The sequence below is a fragment of the Phocoena phocoena genome, chromosome 4 (assembly GCF_963924675.1).
Source record: "Phocoena phocoena chromosome 4, mPhoPho1.1, whole genome shotgun sequence".
NCBI classification, from domain to species: domain Eukaryota; kingdom Metazoa; phylum Chordata; class Mammalia; order Artiodactyla; family Phocoenidae; genus Phocoena; species Phocoena phocoena.
Genome location: NC_089222.1, coordinates 89,618,861 through 89,640,675, shown reverse-complemented (window position 1 = coordinate 89,640,675; position 21,815 = coordinate 89,618,861).

Below are 21,815 nucleotides of genomic sequence, written 5' to 3'. Positions count from 1 at the left end.
CAAGAGGGTTCCATTTTCTCCACATTTTCTCCAGCATTTATTGTTTGTAGATTTTTTTATGATGAACATTCTGACTGGTGTGAAATGATATCTCACTGTAGTTTTGATTTGAATTTCTCTAATGATTAATGATGCTGAGCATTCTTTCATGTGTTTGCGGGCAATCTGTATATCTTCTTTGGAGAAATGTCTATTTAGGTCTTCTGCCCATTTTTGGATTGGGTTGTTTTTTTTTTTTGTTATTGAGCTGCATGAGCTGCTTGTACATTTTGCAAATTAATCCTTTGTTTGTTGCTTCATTTGCAAATATTTTCTCCCATTCTGAGGTTTGTCTTTTGGTCTTGTTTTTGGTTTCCTTTGCTGTGCAAAAGCTTTTAAGTTTCATTAGCTCCCACTTTTATTTTTGTTTTTATTTCCATTTCTCTAGGAGGTGGGTCAAAAAGGATCTTGCTGTGATGTATGTCATGGAGTGTTCTGCCTATGTTTTCCTCTAAGAGTTTGATTGTGTCTGGCCTTACATTTAAGTCTTTAATCCATTTTGAGTTTATTTTTGTGTATGGTGTTAGGGAGTGTTCTAATTTCATTCTTTTACATGTAGCTGTCCAGCTTTCCCAGCACCACTTATTGAAGAGGCTGTCTTTTCTCTCCTGTATATTCTTGCCTCCTTTATCAAAGATAAGGTGACCATATGTGCATGGGTTTATCTCTGGGCTTTCTATCCTGTTCCATTCATCTATATTTCTGTTTTTGTGCGAGTACCAGACTGTCTTGATTACTGTAGCTTTGCAGTATAGTCTGAAGTCAGGGAGCCTGATTCCTCCCTTCTGTTTTCTTTCTCAACATTGCTTTAGCTATTCAGGGTCTATTGTGTTTCCATACAAATTGTGAACTTTTTTGTTCTAGTTCTGTGAAAAATGCCAGTGGTAGCTTTATAGGGATTGCACTGAATCTGTAGATTGCTTTGGGAAGTATAGTCATTTTCACAATGTTGATTCTTCCAATCTAACAACATGGTATATCTCTCCATCTATTTGTATCATCTTTAATTTCTTTCATCAGTGTCTTATAATTTTTCATACAGGTCTTTTGTCTCCTTAGGTAGGTTTATTCCTAGATATTTTATTCTTATTGTTTCAGTGGTAAATGAGAGTGTTTTCTTAATTTCACTTTCAGATTTTTCATCATTAGTGTACAGGAATGCAAGTGATTTCTGTGCATTAATTTTGTATCCTGCTACTTTACCAAATTCACTGACTAGCTTTAGTAGTTTTCTGGTAGCATATTTAGGATTCTGTATACAGTATCATGTCATCTTCAAACAGTGACAGCTTTACTTCTTCTTTTCCTATTTGGATTCCTTATATTTCTTTTTCTTCTCTGATTGCTGTGGCTAAAACTTCCAAAAGTATGTCGAATAATAGTGGTGAGAGTGGACAACCTTGTCTTGTTCCTGATCTTAATGGAAATGGTTTCGGGTTTTCACCATTGAGGACAATGTTGCCTGTGGATTTGTCATATATGGCTTTTACTATGTTGAGGAAAGTTCCCTCTATGCCTACTTTTTGGAGGGTTTTTATCATAAATGGGTGTTGAATTTTGTCAGAAGCTTTCTCTGCATCTATTGAGATGATCATATGGTTTTTCTCCTTCAGTTTGTTAATATGGTGTATCACATTGATTGATTTGCGTATATTGAAGAATCCTTGCATTCCTGGTGTAAACCCCACTTGATCATGGTGTATGATCCTTTTAATGTGCTGTTGGATTCTGTTTGCTAGTATTTTGTTGAGGTTTCTTGCATCTATGTTCATCAGTGATATTGGCCTGTAGTTTTCTTTCTTTGTGACATCTTTGTCTAGTTTTGGTATCAGGGTGATGGTGGCCTTGTAGAATGAGTTTGGGAGTGTTTCTCCCTCTGCTGTATTTTGGAACAGTTTGAGAAGGTAGGTGTTAGCTCTTCTCTAAATGTTTGATAGAATTCCCCTGTGAAGCCATCTGGTCTGGGGCTATTGTTTGTTGGAAGATTTTTAATCACAGTTTCAATTTCATTACTTGTGATTAGTCTGTTTATATTTTCTCTTTCTTCCTGGTTCAGTCTTGGAAGTTTGTGCATTTCTAAGAATTTGTCCATTTCTTCCAGGTTGTCCATTTTATTGGCATAGAGTTGCTTGTAGTAATCTCTCATGATCCTTTGTATTTCTGCAGTGTCAGTTGTTACTTCTTTTTCATTTCTAATTCTGTTGATTTGAGTCTTCTCCCTTTTTTTCCTGATGAGTCTCGCTAATGGTTTATCAATTTTGTTTATCTGCCCAAGAACCAGCTTTGAGCTTTATTGATCTTTGCAGTCGTTTCCTTCACTTCTTTTTCATTTATTTCTAATATGATATTTATTATTTCTTTTCTTCTGTTATCTCTGGCATTTTCTTGTTCTTCTTTCTGTAATTTCTTTAGGTGTAAGGTTAAGTTTTTTATTTGAGATGTTTCTTGTTTCTTCAGGTAGGATCGTGCTGCTATAAACTTCCCTCTAAGAACTATTTTTGCTTCATCTCATAGGTATTGGGTTGTCGTGTTTTCATTGTCATTTGTTTTTAGGTATTTTTTGATTTCCTCTTTGATTTCTTCAGTGATCTGTTGGTTATTAAGTAGTGTATTGTTTAGCCTCCATGTGTTTGTATTTTTTACAGATTTTTTTCCTGTAATTGATATCTAGTCTCATAGCGCTGTGGTCAGAAAAGGTACTTGATACGATTTCAATTTCCTTAAATTTAGGAAGGCTTGATTTGTTACCCAAGATATGATCTATCCTGGAGAATGTTCCATGAGCTCTTGAGAAGAATGTGTGTTCTGTTGTTTTTGGATGGAATGTCCTATAAATATTAATTAAGTCCATCTTGTTTAACGTATCATTTAAAGCTTGTGTTTCCTTATTTATTTTCATTTTGGATGATCTGTCCATTGGTGAAAGTTGGATGTTGAAGTCCCCTAGTATGATTGTGTTACTGTCGATTTCTTCTTTTATGGCTGTTAGTGTTTGCCTTATATATTGAGGTACTCCTGTGTTGGGTGCATAAATATTTAAAATTGTTATGTCTTCTTCTTGGGTTGATCCCTTGATCATTACGTAGTGTCCTTCTTTTTTTCTTGTAATAGTCTGTGTTTTAAAGTCTATTGTGTCAGATATGAGAATTGCTACTCCAGCTTTCTTTTGATTTCCATTTTCATGGAATATCTTTTTCTGTCCCCTCACTGTCAGTCTGTATGTATCCCTAGGTGTGAAGTGGGTCTCTTGTAGACAGCATATATACATGTCTTGTTTTTGTATCCATTCAGCCAGTCTATGTCTTTTGGTTCGAGCATTTAATCCATTTACATTTAAGATAGTTATCGATATGTATATTCCTATTACCATTTTCTTAATTGACCTGTGTGTGTTATTGTAGGTCTTTTCCTTCTCTTGTGTTTCCTATCTAGAGAAGTTCCTGTAGCATTTGTTGTAAAGCTGGTTTGGTGGTGCTGAATTATCTCAATGAGATCCTTGCTGTGTAGAGTAATCTTGTTTGTAGACTTTTCCCTTTCATCACTTTAAATATGTCCTGCCACTCCCTTCTGGCTTGCAGAGTTTATGCTGAAAGGTTAGCTGTTAACATTATGGGGATTCCCTTGTATGTTATTTGTTGATTTTCCCTTTCTGCTTTGAATATTTTTTCTTTGTTTTTAATTTTTGATAGTTTGATTAATATTTGTCTTGGCATGTTTCTCCTTGGATTTATCCTGTATGGGACTGTCTGTGCTTCGTGGACTTGATTGACTATTTCTTTTCCCATATTAGGGACGTTTTCAACTATAATCTTTTAACCTATTTTCTCAGTCCCTTTTTTTCTTTCTCTTCTTCTTTTGGGACCCCTATAATTCGAATGTTGGTTCGTTTATTGTTGTCACAGAGGTATCTGAGACTGTCCTCAATTCTTTTCATTCTTTTTTTTTTTTATTCTGCTCTACGGTAGTTATTTCCACTATTTTATCTTACAGGTCACTTGTCTGTTCTTCTGCCTCTGTTATTCTGCTATTGAATCTTTCTAGAGAATTTTAAATTTCATTTATTGTATTGTTCATCATTGTCTGTTTGCTCTTTATTTCTTCTAGGTTCTTGTTAAACGTTTTTTGTATTTTCTCCATTCTATTTCCAAGATTTTGGATCATCTTTACTATCATTACTCTGAATTCTTTTTCAGGTAGACTGCCTATTTCCTCTTCTTTTGTTTGGTCTGTAGGGTTTTTTTCCCTTGCTCCTTCATCTGCTGTTTGTTTCTCGGTCTTCTCATTTTACTTAACTTACTGTGTTTGGGGTCTCCTTTTTGCCGGCTGCAGGGTCGTGGTTCTCGTTGTTTTTGGTGTCTGCCCCCACTGCGTAAGGTTGGTTCAGTGAGTTGTGTAGGCTTCCTGTTGGAGGGGACTGGTGCCTCTGTTCTTGTGGATGAGCCTGGATCTTGCCTTTGTGTTGTGCAGGACCTCGTCCGGTGGTGTGTTTTGCAGTGTCTGTGACCTTATTATGATTTTAGGCAGTCTCTCTGCTAATGGGTGGGGTTTGTTCTTGTCTTTCTAGTTGTTTGGCATATGGTGTCCAGCCCTGTAGCTTGCTGGTCGTTGAGTGGAGCTGAGTCTTAGCGTTGAGATGGAGATCTCTTGGAGAGCTTTCACGCTTTGACATTATGTGGAGCTGGGATGTCTCTGTTGGGCCAATATCCTGAACTCGCCTCTCCCACCTCAGAGGCACAGGCCTGACACCTGGCTGGAGCACCAAAACCCTGTTAGCCACATGGCTTTTTGGAAGTCTGTGGTCTTCTGCCAGCATTCAGTAGGTGTTCTGTAGTTGTTTCACATGTAGATGTATTTCTGATGCATTTGTGAGGAGAAGGTGATCACCACGTCTTACTCCTCTGCCATGTTGAAGGTTCTCCAGGCTATCTTTTAAGATGTTAACCTAATGTGTTTTTCTCTAGTTTTCCAATTATATCCTCATTCAAGTAGGTAGCCAGGCTCTGTGCTTTCTTCTCTCAAGGAAAATTTGGGTGTGATAAAACTGAAGTTTCACTTTCACCCAGATTTTTGTTTTCTAACAATCTAGGTCTTTTGATGAGATTATGCTAGATGCTCTTGAAGGAGAGGAGAGAGAATGCCTCATGAGAGAGATGAAGGGAAAATGATTAATTTTCCTCCTACTGAAATGAATATACTACTTATAGTGGTGCAAGGTGGGGATTATTATAAGGATAACTCAAGGGTCACCTGAGACAGCCTGTTCACTGTCAGTGCTGTGGGTAAGGAAGCAAGACCTCTGGGAGGAATGTTGTACAGATCCTAGGCTTGCACATGTTCCTACCTCCCCATTGTGGTAGACAGAAGCAGCAGGTGGGAAGAAGGCTGGACCCAGAGGGACCATGTGGAATATGTCTAGGTAGTATCCAGAGAGGTTACTCCTTGTCACTGTACTAAGTCCTTCATACATCCTCCTAATGTTGGGAGGATTCCCAGGAATTGCTGAGATTTACACTCTCTTGGCAAGGGGTGGGCAAGAAATCAACATTAGGGACATTTATAGGAAATCAAGAAATTCACTGTTGTGTTAGTTTGCTAGGGCTGCCGTAGCAAAGTACCATAGACTGGGTGCCTTAAGTAACAGAAATTTATTTTATCACAGTTCTGGGAGCTAGAAGTCTGAGATCAAGGTGACAGCTGGGTGGGTTTTTCTTGAAGACTCTCTCCTTAGCTTATAAACAGCTGTCTTTTTCCTGTGTCTTCACATGGTCTTCTCTCTGTGTATGTCCGTGTCCTAATCTCTTCTTCTTGCAAGGACACTAGACATATTGGATTAGGGTCCATCCATATAACCTCATTTTACCTTAATTACCTCTTTAAGTGCCCTATCTCTAAATGCAGTCACATTCTGAGGTACTAGATGTTAAGACTTCAGCATATGAATTTTGGCAGGGGGGTAGAGACATACAGTTCAGCTCATTACAAGTATCTTTTGTCCAAATGACTGTGAAACTGTGTGAAATAAATTTCTCTGTATGATGATGTTACTAATAATGATAATGTTACTAGTAACATAAATAATAATAGTAAATGTTCCCCGCATAATTGCTTATATGGGATTAGGCAATTTCTAAACACTGTATGTGATAACCTATTTAATCCCTACAGTAGATTAATGTAAGAGATACCATTATTCCCATTTTATTAATGAGGAAGCTAAAGCATAAAACATTTTTGTAATGTTTATAAGCACTGTGCTATGCTGCTTCTCAATAATAAAAATAATACAATAATTATTAAGCCTGGGAATCATAGCATAATTGATCCTCCAGTTGGGCCAGGGCGAGGATTTTTGCTTATGATATCCTTCCCCATTTTGTCCTTGGTTCTTGAAGGCTCTGTCTTATCATTTAACATGGGTAGCAGTTAGAAATGCCAAAGCTGGCTGGCTAGGAACCATTGCTGAGGTGAAGCCTTTGGAATTATCTCCATTTTTATTCTAGACTATAGATATGTGTCTCTCTACTGTCTAGGTTATAGATTAAATACAATGAAATACCGTGAGTCTATAGTCTTAGTTTTCATTTCATGAGCCTAGATTTGTTTCTGTAGTAAAAATATCCCCTGTCCTAGCTCAGTAATGGTGTGATCTCTTTTCTTTTGAAGTATTTTGAAGTCTTATTCCTTGGCTTTTGGACCCATCCTCCTTGCTCAGTTGGTTTGGTTGTTTCTTATGCTCTTTAGGTTTTGGGTTACTTTGTTGGGAATCCTGAGAATCAGGATCTGCAGGAGATTGATTTAGGACTCATTTTTTTTCTTTAATCGCTACAGGACAAAGCTGCATCCTAGTCTCTGGCCCCTGTGGAGGAAGAGCTGGACTGTGCCAGCTTATTTTAGTGCTTAGGACAGAGCAAAGAACTGAGCACAGTGGTGATGTAACCGAACAAGGCTGGTACCAAATCCAAGTTCGGCTCCTCACCGCTCAAAAGGCCAGTACTCGAGAGATATGTGTTGGTGGAAAAGGAAATGTTGCTTTATTCAGGAGGCGGGCAATCTGTGAAGACGGTAGACTAATGTCCTAAGACCATCTCCAAGTTGACGGTTGGGAGACAAATGTTTTAACGGTTGTGTGAGGTAGGTGGCTGTAGGGTGTGTGAGCAGCTTGTGCATAATTCTCAGATAGGTTGGCATCAAGGTCAAGTTGTGAGTATCACCAATTTTCTGGTTTCAACTGGTCTGGGGTTTATATGCTTGTGGTCAGCAGGTTTCATCTGGTGGGGGCTGTTCCTATAAAAACAACTTAAGAGTGTGTGTCAGACCTTTATCTGTATCGTTCAGGAACTGGGAGTTTGCTTCAAGTCTGGCTAATAGTCTAAGTTATTGCCGGTTTCCTGGAGCATGTCCTTGAGGTTGGTATCTGGAATTAAGCAAGTAAGGTTAGTTCTTTCCTAGTCAATTAGTCATTGTTTAAAATAGCTTTAAGGCATGTGTGGGTCAGCAGGAATGGAAAATACATGTTTCAAATTTTGTGCTTGTCAAATTGGGGCAGCTTATGCTCTTGCTACACTGAGTCATTTTGACCAGAGACCTAACCAAGGATAGTCTATCATCTTAGTGGGAGGTCTCATCACCTGCAAAGTGGAAAAGCAATCAAAACTTTCTTAATAGAGTTGGTTGTTATATGAAAACACTGTAAGGTACAAATAATAGGCAAATAGAGTTTGTTTCTATTATTACTTTTAATTATTCTACTTCTTTGGTATAATCCAAGGAATACAGATGTAAGAGTCATTGGATAAAAACTGAGACCAAAAAATGATAGCTATTTATTTGGAAAAATGGTACAAAAACATTTAACAAAAAAGCTTGCAGCACTTCTTCTCAATTCTGGCTGCATGGTTGAAGTGCTAGGAGGCTTCTAAGTAATAATATCTGGCTCTAGCAAGTCAGTTAAATCAGTAGCCCTGGAGGTGAGGCCCAAGAATTAGTAGTTATTGAAAGTTTTTCAGGTGATTCTAACATAAATTTAGGACTGGAAACTAGTGAGCTATAGGAAGGGACATCAGGATTAGTCAACTACCAGATGCATAGAAGTAAAACAGGGTTAGTCAACTACCAGATGTAAAACTCCTGAGTAGCAGTGTATTAAATAAGAACGTTTTTTTCTCTCACTGAAAAGAAGTCTGGAAGTAGGCAATCCAGTGTTGGTGTGGTGGCTCTATGGTGTTATCAAGTACCTCGGATCATAGAATCTTTTTCTCATATATGGATTCATTCATAAGGTCACCTCATGGCAAGATTTTTTATATATTTATTCAGCCAGTATTTATTGGGCACCTACCTTGTGTCAGGAATTGTTCTAAGATCTGATTGCGTTTTAGATAGTGTGGCTACAAAATATCTTGCCAAGAAGGTGACAATTGAGTAGAAAACTAAAGAGCAAACAAACATCAAGGAGTAAGTGATAGATATCTGAAGCAAAAGTGTTCCAAGCAGAGAAAAGAAGCATCGAAGTCCCTAAGGTAGGAATGGACCTGATGTGTGTATTTGAGAAAAAGCAAAGAAGTGAATGTGGGTGAAATGAGTGCAGGGGTAAGCAGGATGTGAGAGAGATTGTGGGTAGATTAACGTATTGAGTAGGCTTTATAGGCTACTATAAAGATTTTCAATTTAGCCTGAGGGCAGGGAGGGACATTAAGCAGAAAAGTGACATGATATGATTTATATTTCAGTTTCATCAGGATCACTTCTTCTTGCTGTGCTAGAGAACAGACCCACTAATTGACCAGGTGGAAGCAGGGGAACCTGTCAGAATGCTATTGTAATTGTCAGGGTGAGACATGATGGTGACTTGGACCATGATGGTAGTTATAAATTTGATAAGGAGTCGATTGATTTCAGATTTAATCTGAAGGTAGAGGCAACATCGTTTGTTAATATAATGAGTGTGGCATGAGAGCAAAAGACCAGAGTCAGTATGGGTACAAAGGTTTTGGGCTGATGAACTGGAAGAATGGAGTTGCCATTTACTGAGATCGGGAAGACTGAAAGTGGAGAAGGTTTGGGTCAAAATCAGGAGTTTGGACATGTCAAGTTAAAATGCTGGTTAGACATTTGCTTTGGTTTGCTTCTCAGTTCCAATATATACTCTGTGATAAACAACAAAATTTTTCTAAGCATTTCTCCTTTAAAGTAAGCACAGTGTTAAGCTTTCTTAGTAGAGGGCACTGGTGGGACACTGCAGGAGGAAGAGGCATTTCCTCCTGGCGTTTCTGGTGGAGACTGGGCATTGGCAGTATGGGTGTGAGGACATCCAGTGGAGTTGCTTCAGCCCTGGGACCAGGATTTGACTGCTATATGACTTTGGAGCCTCAGCCTGGCAAGAACTATTTTGCAGCCCTCTTGAAGTGAAAACCAGAGCCCCCACACTCTCTGAGGGCCGCCTTCATCTGCCCACACCCTGACTCCCTCTGCACGTCAGTGGGTGCTGATTACTTGTTCCCACCTGCACCTCAAAGAGTAGCCTGTTACTTGTCCAGCAACTCCAGACTCGTTCTGGCTTTCTCTACTGTCTGGTAGGCTGAGCTACACCTTCTCCAACAAGGTCTGAACCTTTTCTAAGTTTGCCTTTCCTTGGGTTCCCTCCCTATGCCCTATGGTACCATGTGTGTCAAGTTGCTCTTTTATAATATGTCATAATTTTTATTTTAGACTTCCCCATTTAACCTGCTACATAGTTTCTCTCTTCTGGTTGGACACAGACTGCTGTAAGCTCCAAGTGGAGAGGTGTGGAGGCAATTGGTTATATAAGTTAGGAGCTCACAGGAGAGGTCTAAGATGGGGATACAAACTTGGAACCATAAACACATAGATAATGGTAAAAGCCATGAGACGTGAGTAGCTTGTGAAGGGAATTAATATAGAGATAAAAGATACAAGACTGAACCAAAAGTTAGAGGAAGAGGAAATAAGGAGAAAATAGCAAAGGAGGCTGAGAAGGAGTCCTAAGGGGAAGGAGAGAGGATGGGAGGGAAGGAAGGGGGGAGGAAGGGATGAGGAGAGAGAGAGAGATAGAGATGGGAAGAAAAGAAGGGAGGAAGGAAGGAAGGAAGGAAAGAAGGAAGGAAGGGAGGGAGGGATGAAGATGGATGCAGGAGGAGAATATGATCAACCGTATTAGATGTAGCTGGTTGGTCAGTTAAAAAATGGTGGATAATTGGCCATTGAGTTAGGCAGTGTGAAGGTCTTTGATGATAACAATAGTTTTGGTAGAATGGAAGGAGTTAAATTCTAATTGGAGAGGGTTTGTGGGAGAAGGTGACCATGAAATTAGACAGTGAGTACATAAAATCTTTTAAAGAGTTTTTCTTTGAAACAAAGGAAAAAATAAAGGTTAATGGATGGAGGAGAGTGTGGGGTCAAGGGGAGGGTTCTCTTCCTTTAAGTGATAAATTAAAATACAATATTTTTTATGCTAATTGGAAAGTTCCAGTATGAGGGGAAAAAGTGATGATGGAGGAGAAAAAGGGAAGAACTCCTGGATTCTGGAGCAATGTCTGAGAGAAGAGAGGGGATGGAACACAGTATGCCAGTGGTAGGGCTCATCTATAGTAACAGAGGAGAAGACAAAATACCTAGGGACAGATGCTACTGCATAAGCAGATACAGTGGTGGAAGAATATAGAATTATTCTTTTGATTAAATACATTGAATATTTTGTTAGTGAAATAAGAAGTAAAGTCATTAGCTGAGATTAAAGATGTACTGGCAGAATCTGTTTGATGAACCTATTTTGGAACTCTGGAGTGTATTGAAAGCTTGAAACTTCAGAGGATGGGTTATACAGCAAATCATGGTTATTTTAAGTCAATTTTAGCTCTTAGTTCAGTAGTGGCTCTCCATCTGTCACCCCTAGCCCCATGGCAGACAGCTGCGCACAAATTCTTGGAGCAAATTGCATGCTGCTTGCAGGAGCCAGTGTGGGCCCTGTCCACCATAGCAAGTATTTATGCTCTGATGCTGATTGCTGCTTCTGATTGCAGAGGCACAGGTGCAGAGGCAGGAAGCCATTGTTGCGCTCCCACTCCCCCATTGTTGTAAGTACCTTTCCTAACAGCTGAAGTGACTACCAGGGCATTGAAGAAATTGTCCCCCTTCATTTTTCACTTTTTACCCTTTTGGGGGCCATATATGTTTGTTCAAAAGCATCAATATATAGTGGGAGATTTAGAAAGTCACCATGTATGCCCAGGAAAGCACAGACTCAGAAGAGACCTAGGAAGACCTTAAATCTACACCTCAGGCTGATTACTGGCACAGATACACCATAAAACAATCAAAAGTGAAACGAAACAAAATAGCAAACCCTGGAGAAAAGGGAGAATCTGATCTTCAGAGTTACCACATTATAGGATTCAAATGTCCATGTTTTAAAGAAATCACAAGACTTATAAAGAAATAGGAGAAAAATGAATTAATAGAAACTATCCCTGAAAAAGAGAAGATGGCTGACTTACTAGGCAAAGACTTTCAAACAACTATCTTAAAGATGCTCAAAGAGCTAAAACAAGATGTGGATAAAGTCAAGATAATGATGTATGAACAAAATGGAAGTATTAATAAAGAATAAAACCATAAAAAGCTAAAAGCTTATCCTGTGAAATCAGGAACAAAATAAGTATGCCCACTCTTGCCACTTCTATTAACATAGTGTTGGAAGTCCTAGCCACAGCAATCAGAAAGAAAAATAAAAGACATCCAAAGTGGAAGGGAAGAAGTAAAACTGTCACTATTTGCAGATGACATGAAACTATATATAGAAAACCCTCGTCTCCACCAAAAAACTATTAGAACTAATAAATGAATTCAGTAAAGTTGCAGGATACATGATTAATATACATGTTTATTTTGTTGCTTTTCTATACACTAATAATGAACTATCAGAAAGAGAAAGCCAGAGAACAGTTCCATTTAAAATTGTATCAGAAAGAATAATATACCTAGAGATAAACTTAAGCAAGGAGCTGAAAGACCTATACTCTGAAAACTATAAAACGTTGATGAAGGAAATTGAAGATGATACAAAGAAATGGAAAGATATCCAGTGTTCATGGACTGGAGTAATTAATATTGTTAAAATTACCACAGTACCCAAAGCAAGCTACAGGTTTAATGCAATACCTGTTAAAATAAATGTGACATTCTTCACAGAATTAGAACAAATAATCCTAAAATTTATGTGGGACCACAAAAGACCCTGAATAGCCAAAGCAATCTTAAGAAAAAAGAACGAACTGAGGTATTATGGGCCCTTACTTCAGACTATACTGCAAAGCTACAGTAATCAAAACAGTATGGTATTGGCACAAAGCAGACACATAGATCAGTGAACAGAATAGAGAGCCCAAAAATAAACCCATACCCTTATGGTCAATTAATCTATGACAAAGGAGGCAAGAATATGCAATGAGGAAAAGACAGTCTTTTCAGTAAATGGTGCTGGGAAAACGGGACAGCTACATGTAGAAGAATGAAATTGGAATATTTTCTCACATCATATACAAAAAGTAAACTCAAAACGGATTAAAGATATATATAACTATAAGACCAGAAACCATAAAACTCCTAGAAGAAAACATAGGCAGGATACTCTTTGACATAAATTGTAGCAATATTTTTTTGGATCTGTGTCCTACGGCAAAGGAAACAAAAGCAACAATAAACAATTGGGACCAAATAAACTTAACAAGCTTTTGCATAGCAAACTACTGACAAAATGAAAAGGTAACCTACTGAATGGGAGACAAATATTTGCAAATGATATGACTGAGAAGGGGTTAATATCCAAAATATATAAACAGCTCATACAACTCAATATCAAATAATTTTTCGTCTATTTGATTACTGTGTGTCTTGGTGTGTTCCTCCTTGGTTTATCCTGCCTGGGACTCTGAGCTTCCTGGACTTCGGTGATTGTTTCCTTTCCCATGTTAGGGAATTTTTCAGCTAATATCTCTTCAAATATTTTCTCAGGTCCTTTCTCTCTCTCCTTCTGTGACCTCTGTTATGCAAATGTTGGTATTTTAATGTCGTCCCAGATGTCTCTTAGACTGTCTTCATTTCTTTTCATTTTTGTTCTTTATTCTGTTCCATGGCAGTGATTTCCACCATTCTGTCTTCCAGCTCACTTATCTGTTCTTCTGCCTCAGTTACTCTGCTATTGATTCCTTCTAGTATATTTTTCATTTCAGTTTTGTATTGTTCATCTCCATTTGTTTGTTCTTTAGCCTTCTAGGTCTTTGTTAAACATTTCTTGTATCTGTGCCCTCATTCTTTATTCTGAGATCTTGGATCATCTTCACTATTATTACTCTGAATTCTTTTTCTGGAAGATTGCCTATCTCCACTTCACTTAGCTGTTGTTCTGGGGTTTTATCTTGTTCCTTCATCTGGGACATATTCCTCTGCCATCTCATTTTGTCTGACTTTCTGTGAGTGTGGTTTCTGTTCCATAGGCTGCAGGATTGTAGTTCTTCTTGCTTCTGCCGTCTGCCCTCTGGTGGATGAGGCTGTCTAAGAGGCTTGTTCAGGCTTCCTGGTGGGAGGGACTAGTTCCTGCCCACTGGTGGGTGGAGCTGGAACTTGTCCCTCTGGTGGGCAGGGCTGTGCTCAGGAAGACTTTAAGCAGCCTGTCTGCTGATGCGTGGGGCTGTGTTCCCACCCTGTTGGTTGTTTGGCCTGAGGCTTCCCAGGACTGGATCCTTTAGGCTGTTGGATGGGGCTAGGTCTTGGGGAGGAATTGGCAGCCTCCAGGAGGGCTCACACCAATGAGTGCTCACCAGAACTGCCACTGCCAGTGTCTTTGTCCCCACAGTGAGCCACAGCCTCCCCCTGCCTCTGCAGGAGACCCTCTAATACTAGCAGGTAGGTATGGCCCAGTCTCCTTTGAGGTCACTGCTTTTTTCCCTTGGTCCTGGTGCACACGAGACCTTGTGTGCACCCTTCAAGAGTGGAGTTTCTGTTTCCCCCAGTCCTGTGGAATTCCTGCAATCTAACCCTGCTGGCCTTCAAAGCCAGATTCTCCGGGGTCTCCTCCTCCTGTTGCCAGGCCCCCAGGCTGGGAAGTCTGATGTCAGGCTCAGTACTTTCATTCCTGTGGGAGAACTTCTATGGTATAATTATTTTCGAGTTTGTGGGTCACCCACCTGGCAGGTATGGGATTTGTTTTTATTGGGATTGCACCCCTCCTACCATCTGCCTGTGGCTTCTTCTTTGTCTTTGGATGTAGGGTACCTTTTTTGGTAGGTTCCAGTGGGTTTTTTGTCAATGATTGTTCAGCAGTTAGTTGTGATTTTTGTGTTTTTGTAAGAAGGGACGAGCTCATGTCCTTCTACTCTGCCATCTTGCAACTTCCTCTCAATATCAAATAAACAACCTGATTGAAAGATGGGCAGAAGACCTGAATATCCATTTTTCTGAAGAAGGCTACAGATGTCTAACAGACACATGAAAAGATGCTCAGTATCACTAATCATCAGAGAAACGCAAATCAGAACCACAATGAGATAGAACTTCACACCTGTCAGAATGGCTATGATAAAAAAGTCTACAAATAACAAATGCTGGTGAGGATGTGGAGATAAGGGAACTCTAGTACACTGTTGGTGGGAATGTAAATTGGTGCAGTCACTATGGAAAACAGCATGGAGATTCCTCAAGAAAACTAAAAATAGAACTACCATATGATTCAGCAGTTCCACTCCTGGGTATATATCCAAAGGAATTGAAAACAGTAATTTTAAAAGGTACATGCATCCCAGTGTTCATAGCAGCATTACTTATAACAGCCAAGACATGGAAGCAACATAAGTGTCCATTAACAGAAGAGTGGATAAAGAAGATGTGCCATGTGTGTGTGTGTGTGTGTGTATACACACACACACACACATACATACACACAATGGAATATTACTCAGCCATAAAAAAGAATGAAGTTTTAGGGACTTCCCTGGTGGTTCAGTGTTTGAGACTTTGTCTTCCAATGCAGGTGGTGTGGGTGCGATCCCTGGTCAGGGAGCTAAGACATGCCTCACGGCCAAAAAACCAAAACATAAAACAGAAGCAATATTGTATCAAATTCAATAAAGACTTTAAAAATGGTCCACATCAAAAAAAAAAAAAAAACGTTTTGCCATTTGCAACAACATGGGTGGACCTGGACATAGGCTTAGTGAAATAAGTCAGACAGGGAAAGATAAATACTCTATGTTATCACTTACATGTGGAATCTCAAAAGATAAACAAATTAATGTAACAAAACATAAACAGACTTACAGATATAGAGAACAAACTAGTGGTTATCAGTGGGGAGAGGTTAGAGGTGAGGGGCTAGACAGAGGTAGGAGATTAAGAGATACATACTACTACATATAAAATGAATAAGCTACAAAGACATATTGTACAGCACAGGAATATAGCTAATATTTTTATAATAACTTTAAAAGGAGTATAATCTATAAAAATATAGAATCATAGAATTGCTATGTTGTACACCTGAAACTTATATAATATTATAAATCAACTGTACTTCAATTAAAAATATATAGATAAATATTCTAGGACATTAAAAGCATGCCACAAAATTCAGAAGCACCAAAATGTTAGTGTTCATTTTCTCAGGTGAAATATCAGAGGGATTTATATTTATTTGTTAAATATTTCAATTTTGTTTGATTTTTTAACAACAAATATCATGTAAGTAATAAAATTTTTTTAAAGAAGAGATAAAAACATAAAAAGGAACTAGAAAGAAATTCTGGAGCTGAAAATTACAATAACTGAAATGAAAATCTCAGTAGATGGATTCATAAGCAGATTTGAGAACCCAGAAAAATCATAGAACTTGATGATAGTGTGGACAATTGAAATGATCAGGTTTGAGGTACAGAGAAAAAATAAGATTGAAGAAAAATGAACGGAACCTGAAGGACCTTTGGTAAACCATCAAGCAGATCAACATGCACATTGTGGGAGTCCCAGGAAGAGAAAGAGAGAGAAATGGGAAGAGAAAAAATAATGTCCCCAAACTCCCCAAATTCCGTGAAAGGCGTGAATATAAACATCCAAGAAATTCAACAAATTCTAAGCAGAGTAGATTCAAAGAGACCTACACTGAAGCACATTGTAATCAAACAGTTGCAAGCCAAAGCCAAAGAGAGAATCTTGAAAGCCACGGAGAGTTATATACAATGGAATCCCCAGTAAGATTATCAGCAGATTGTTATCTGAAACCTTGGCGGTCAGATGGCAATACATTGATGTATTTAAATTGTGGAAGGATAAAAGCTATCAATCAAGAATCGAGCAAAACTATCACTCAAAAATGAGGGAAAAATTAAGACACTCCCAGATAAACAAAAACTCAGGGAGTTCATTACCACTAGACTTGCCCTTGCAAGAAATGCTCAAGGGAGATCTTCAGTTTGAAATGAAAGGACTCTACTGTCTAGTTACTCTAGACAGTAACTCAAAGTTGTATAAAAAAATAAGGGTCTTTGGTAAATGTATTCACATGGACAATTAAATATTATTAATTTGATTTGTAACTATACTTTTTGTTTTCTGTGTTATTTAATGAATAAAAACAATAATTATTAGTTTATGTTTTTGGACACACAATGTGTAAAGATGTAGTTTGTCACATCAGTAACAGAAAGGGGGTAGGGATAGAGCTGTATTGGAACAGAGTTTGTGTGTTATTGAATTTAAGCTGGTATAAACTCAAATTAGAACGTTGTACCTTAAGAATGTTAAATATAATCCCCATAGTAACTATAAAGACAGAAAGTAGAATAATGGTTGCCTGGGGCTGGGGAGAGTGGAGAATGGGGAATTATTGTTTAATGGGTAGAGAGTTTCAGTTTTGCAAGTTGAAACAAGTTCTGGAAATGGAAAGTAGTGATGATGGTTGTATTAACAGTGTGAATATACTTAATGCCACTGAACTGTATTCTCAAAAATGGTTAGAATGGTAAATTTTAAGTTATGTATATTTTACCCCAATTTAAAAAATAAAAAATCAAAATAGAGTTGGTAGTATGAATTTAAGATGAGAACATTCATTATGGTTTTGTGTCTTTTGTGTACTCCAGTTTATTTGTGTGGACGCAGGCACAGATTCAGCGAAGATCTGAGTTTCTCAAGGTGTAAGACAATAAGGTTATGTGAGAAAAGGGTCAAAGGGTTTTAAGAGTATGCTAAGGATGATGTTAATGACTGATCGTGCAGTGTAAGCTGATCACTAAAACTCTAGCCAGGCTGGTAACAGGAGAAAGTAGGAAACAGCAAAGGGGCCCCGACCCCAGTGAATCCACTTCCTTTAAAGTCTTCCTGGAAGTTCCAAATACTTACATTTTAATGGCCAGACTTAGGCATGTGCTATACATAGCTGTAAGGGATTCAGGAAAATCTATTTTTTTATTCTGAGGAGCAATGTGTCCTGCTAAAGCCCCTGCTATTTAGTACGGAAGAAGGGGAGAAGGCATGTAGAAAGCCACTAGCCTCTTCTGTCACAGTATGAAATAGTGTCCTGCTTAATGAGTCTCTTTGGGAAAAAGGATTACAGACAAAGTTGATTTAGCTTGGGGGGAAGGGGATATTCTTCTTTAATCAAAGCTAGGCACAAGGCCATTTAGGCAAAAAATGTGAGTTACAGTTATACAACAGTATGTTTTTTGCTCATCCATTTGTCATCTTTTCCCTCAGGCATATTTATCTTTCAAGTTATAAGTATCTTCATGTATTTCTTATCTCTTTATTTACAGAAGCTTCTTTCAGGAAAATATCTGATAGACCCAATTTCATTATAGCTTAAATGACTGATAAAGTTTAGAGTCACTCATCTGAACAGTGTAAACATTTTGAAAGGGGATGAAACCTTAAGCTAAAAGGTATGACATCTCACTAGAGTGGGTCCCTAGCTTAGGAAGTAGAAATAGTTTAAAAGATATGGGGAGCTTCCAGTACCGTATGTAATGATGCCACCTTGGCCATTCCCTGTCTGAATGTTCCTATGGATATCACTGGCCAGAGCTACATGGTTCCATCTTTCAGACTGTCAGCCTGGCAACAGCTATTAAATTCAGTCTGAGACCAAATAAGATGGAGTGTTTTGCCTTTAGATTTAGTAAAGGTTAATGGCATGAAAGATTCAGAACTCACTATCAGATAGCTGTGGGACTCAGACTTCTCACAACTCAATCAGTGAGTGCTGGGAAGTTGAGTTAACCTCAAGGCATCCAGCAGAATTGGCTTAGGACAAGTTTTTGCTTGTGACACAAGCACATTTCCTTTTCTGCTCATTGAATAGCCAAATAGAATTGACTGATGGTTTGCCACATGCCACCAAGAGATATCTTAGTACATCTGGTAGACTACAGAATAGAATGCTGCTTAACATGAATTTTATTGCATCTCAGCACCTGCTCTAGCCAACAGTTATTACCGTCAAGGGGAGGCTGTGCTCAGATAATCATTATTCCTGTATCTTTGCATTTGTGTTCTGCAGACCACTGTGCAAGGTAAAATTGATAAATGGAGGCACTGATTGTGAGTGGCAGAAACCTGTGGCTGCAAGTCCTTTGCAAGCCTGGAATATTAGGAGAGGTTGGGGGGGGGGCATTGTTTATGTAATTGCAATCATTGTCTAGATACACCAGCCTTTCTCTCTCTTCTCTCTGATTCAACCTTCTTCCCTCCCATCTTCCCTCCCCCATCTTTCTCTGTCTCTCTTCTCCATTAATTTTCAGCAAGATCTTTTACTTTAATAAGAGACAGGGAAAATATGTAATAACCAGAACAAAAACCACTAGATCAAAAATCCAAATCTCCAGTCAATAGGATAAGTGCTAGAATTGTATCAATAGAATCCCATGTATTAGACACAGGGATAATATTCACTCAGATAACCAGAACCGTTGTTAAGATAATGAAATTCCTCCTTACCAAATGGTATATATCTGCTGACCCAAGTCCTCCGAACATATCCTTGCCACAAAATTTCTTGGTGGGTCCTAAGACCCTTGAGACTGCCTCTTTATCTAGAAACTAAAGAGTTAGACCTTGGCATGGCAGGGGATCCGCAGGAAGGAGCTCCCGCTGTCTAATCTGATTGTTCCAAACCCATGTTATATCGGTTGTTAACTGCCAGAATTTTTAACTGCTAGAATGCCCTCCAAAGACCCGAACAGAGAAGGCTGCTGTGGGGTAGGAAAAATGAAATGAATTGCTCCTATGTAATGCATGGGCTTTTTGTTCTTCAGTGCAAAACTAAGCATTTAGCTCTCTTGGGCCTTTGGTGAGGAGCTGAAGTAGTATTCTCTCACTTATCAAACTGTTTTTAGGCAAAGAATAGCAATTCTGTCTGAGTACATGAGATAAAGCAAAAGGACATGCTCAATTCATGGGTCAGGGATGCTTGCAGATCATTTTGTGTAGCCTATTGTAACTCTTGCACCCTTGGCTTATTAATCTGTAAAGTGGCGTATCATTATTTGTAGGTGTCCTCTTATTGAGAAGGTCCCAGGGGCTTCCAGAGGAATTCAAATTTTACCTGTTGCATATTTCTTTCCTCCAAAATTCAATAGGTATAAAAATGTATCCTATCTATTTAGCAAGATCCATGTCTTTTCAATCACAGTTAACAATGCTATTCCTGACAGAAACTGCATCCTCAGCCATGTTATAATGTGCATATCTTTGAACCATTTGTATGTTTTGTGTAATTGGGTCTGTACAGATTAAAATAACACTGAGAGAGCCAATTTGAGCCCTGAGATGAATGAGCCTGAGGATGAGAGACATTCTGGCACACACACACGTAGTAAATACTGTTGTTAAGTTCGCAGTGGTTGTGATGGAATGTGCATCTCAGGCACTTTACCCTCCTTAGTGCAGAAGTAAATTGTCAGGGCTCTCACACAGCTCCAAGGGGATTAAAGGAGAGGGAATGGAAGACTTTGTGAAATCTGATAGCTACCCCCTTGGTACCCTGAGATGCAAACATACCAGTAAAAAAGGCTAACATCTTTGCTGATTTTAGCCTTGTATGCTAATTAAATACATGCAGTTGTTTAGTGAAAGGAAATCAGAAAGGCTTTCAGCATGTTCAAAATGGGATAGGACTAGAAACAAGTCTGCTATAAATAGTACATGGATAAGATATGGTCAATGATGGGAAACTGCTGAAGATTGGGCTCATGATGGTAATTAGATATGTATTCTCCTCAAAATTCATATTAAGTAACAAACATATTAGCATGATATGCTCATTGTAGGGACAATCTCCTGAGGAGCCTTAAAAATTACTGACACCTTGGTCCTACCCAAAGAGATTCTGATTTATTTCGTCTGGAGTGGTCTGTGTATCAGAATTTTAAAAATCTCCCTGGCAAATTAAAAAAAGATTTTTTTCCGCCTTTATCAAGGTTATCACTGACAAACAGAGCTGATACATTTAAAATACAATGTAATGATTTGACATATGTATACACTGTGAAAAGTTTCGCACAAATTAATACATCCATCACCTTACATAGTTTTTGTTGGTTTCTTTGTGTTTTTCTGTTGAGAATGCTTAAGCAAATTTCAGTTATACAATAACAGTATTCTCAACTATATTCACCATGCTATACATGAGCTCCTCAGAATTTATTCATTTTATAACTGACAGCTTATAAACTGTCAGTTTACCAACCTCTCCCCATTTCCCCCAAACTCCAGCCCCTGGCAATGACCATCCTAGTGTCTATTTCTATGAGTTCCTATAAGTGATACCATGCAATATTTGCCTTTCTCTGTCTGGCTTATTTCACTCAGCATAATGCCCTTGAGGTTCATCCATGCTGTGCAGTCTGGGTTGAGAACCACTGGGTGAGAACCACATTGAACCATTTAGTTCAGAATAAGGTGTCTTATTGACACAAATGCTATAAAAAGTATATTATAAATATACACATATTTTTATATTATATAGTTGCATCTTATACATACGTTTCTCAAGCTATAAGTGACTCAGAAAATAATTGTTTAAAACTTTTATGGCTTAGAAACATTTGAATTCAAAGACTGAATTTTTAATGGAAAATATCTAGAAATATTTTCATAGCTTAGTTTAAAATTATAGTGCATAAAGTTTATAGAAATTCAGAACTGTATCTATTTTGGATTTTATAGTATCTTTAAGAAAGCAAAATTTCTGAGCACACACAGTTAATTATTATTATGATTATTTTTTAAACATCTTTATTGGGGTATAATTGCTTTACAATGGAGTGTTAGTTTCTGCTTTATAACAAAGTGAATCAGTTATACATATACATATGTTCCCATATGTCTTCCCTCTTGCGTCTCCCTCCCTCCCACTCTCCCCATCCCACCCCTCCAGGCTGTCCCAAAGCCCCGAGCTAATATCCCTGTGCCTTGCGGCTGCTTCCCCCTAGCTGTCTACCTTACTACGTTTGTTAGTGTGTATATGTCCATGACTCTCTCTCGCCCTGTCAAAACTCACCCTTCCCCCTCCCCATATCCTCAAGTCCGTTCTCCAGTAGGTCTGTGTCTTTATTCCTGTCTTACCCCTAGGTTCTTCATGACATTTTTTTTTCCTTAAATTCCATATATATGTGTTAGCATACGGTATTTGTCTTTTTCTTTCTGACTTACTTCACTCTGTATGACAGACTCTAGGTCTATCCACCTCACTACAAATAGCTCAATTTCATTTC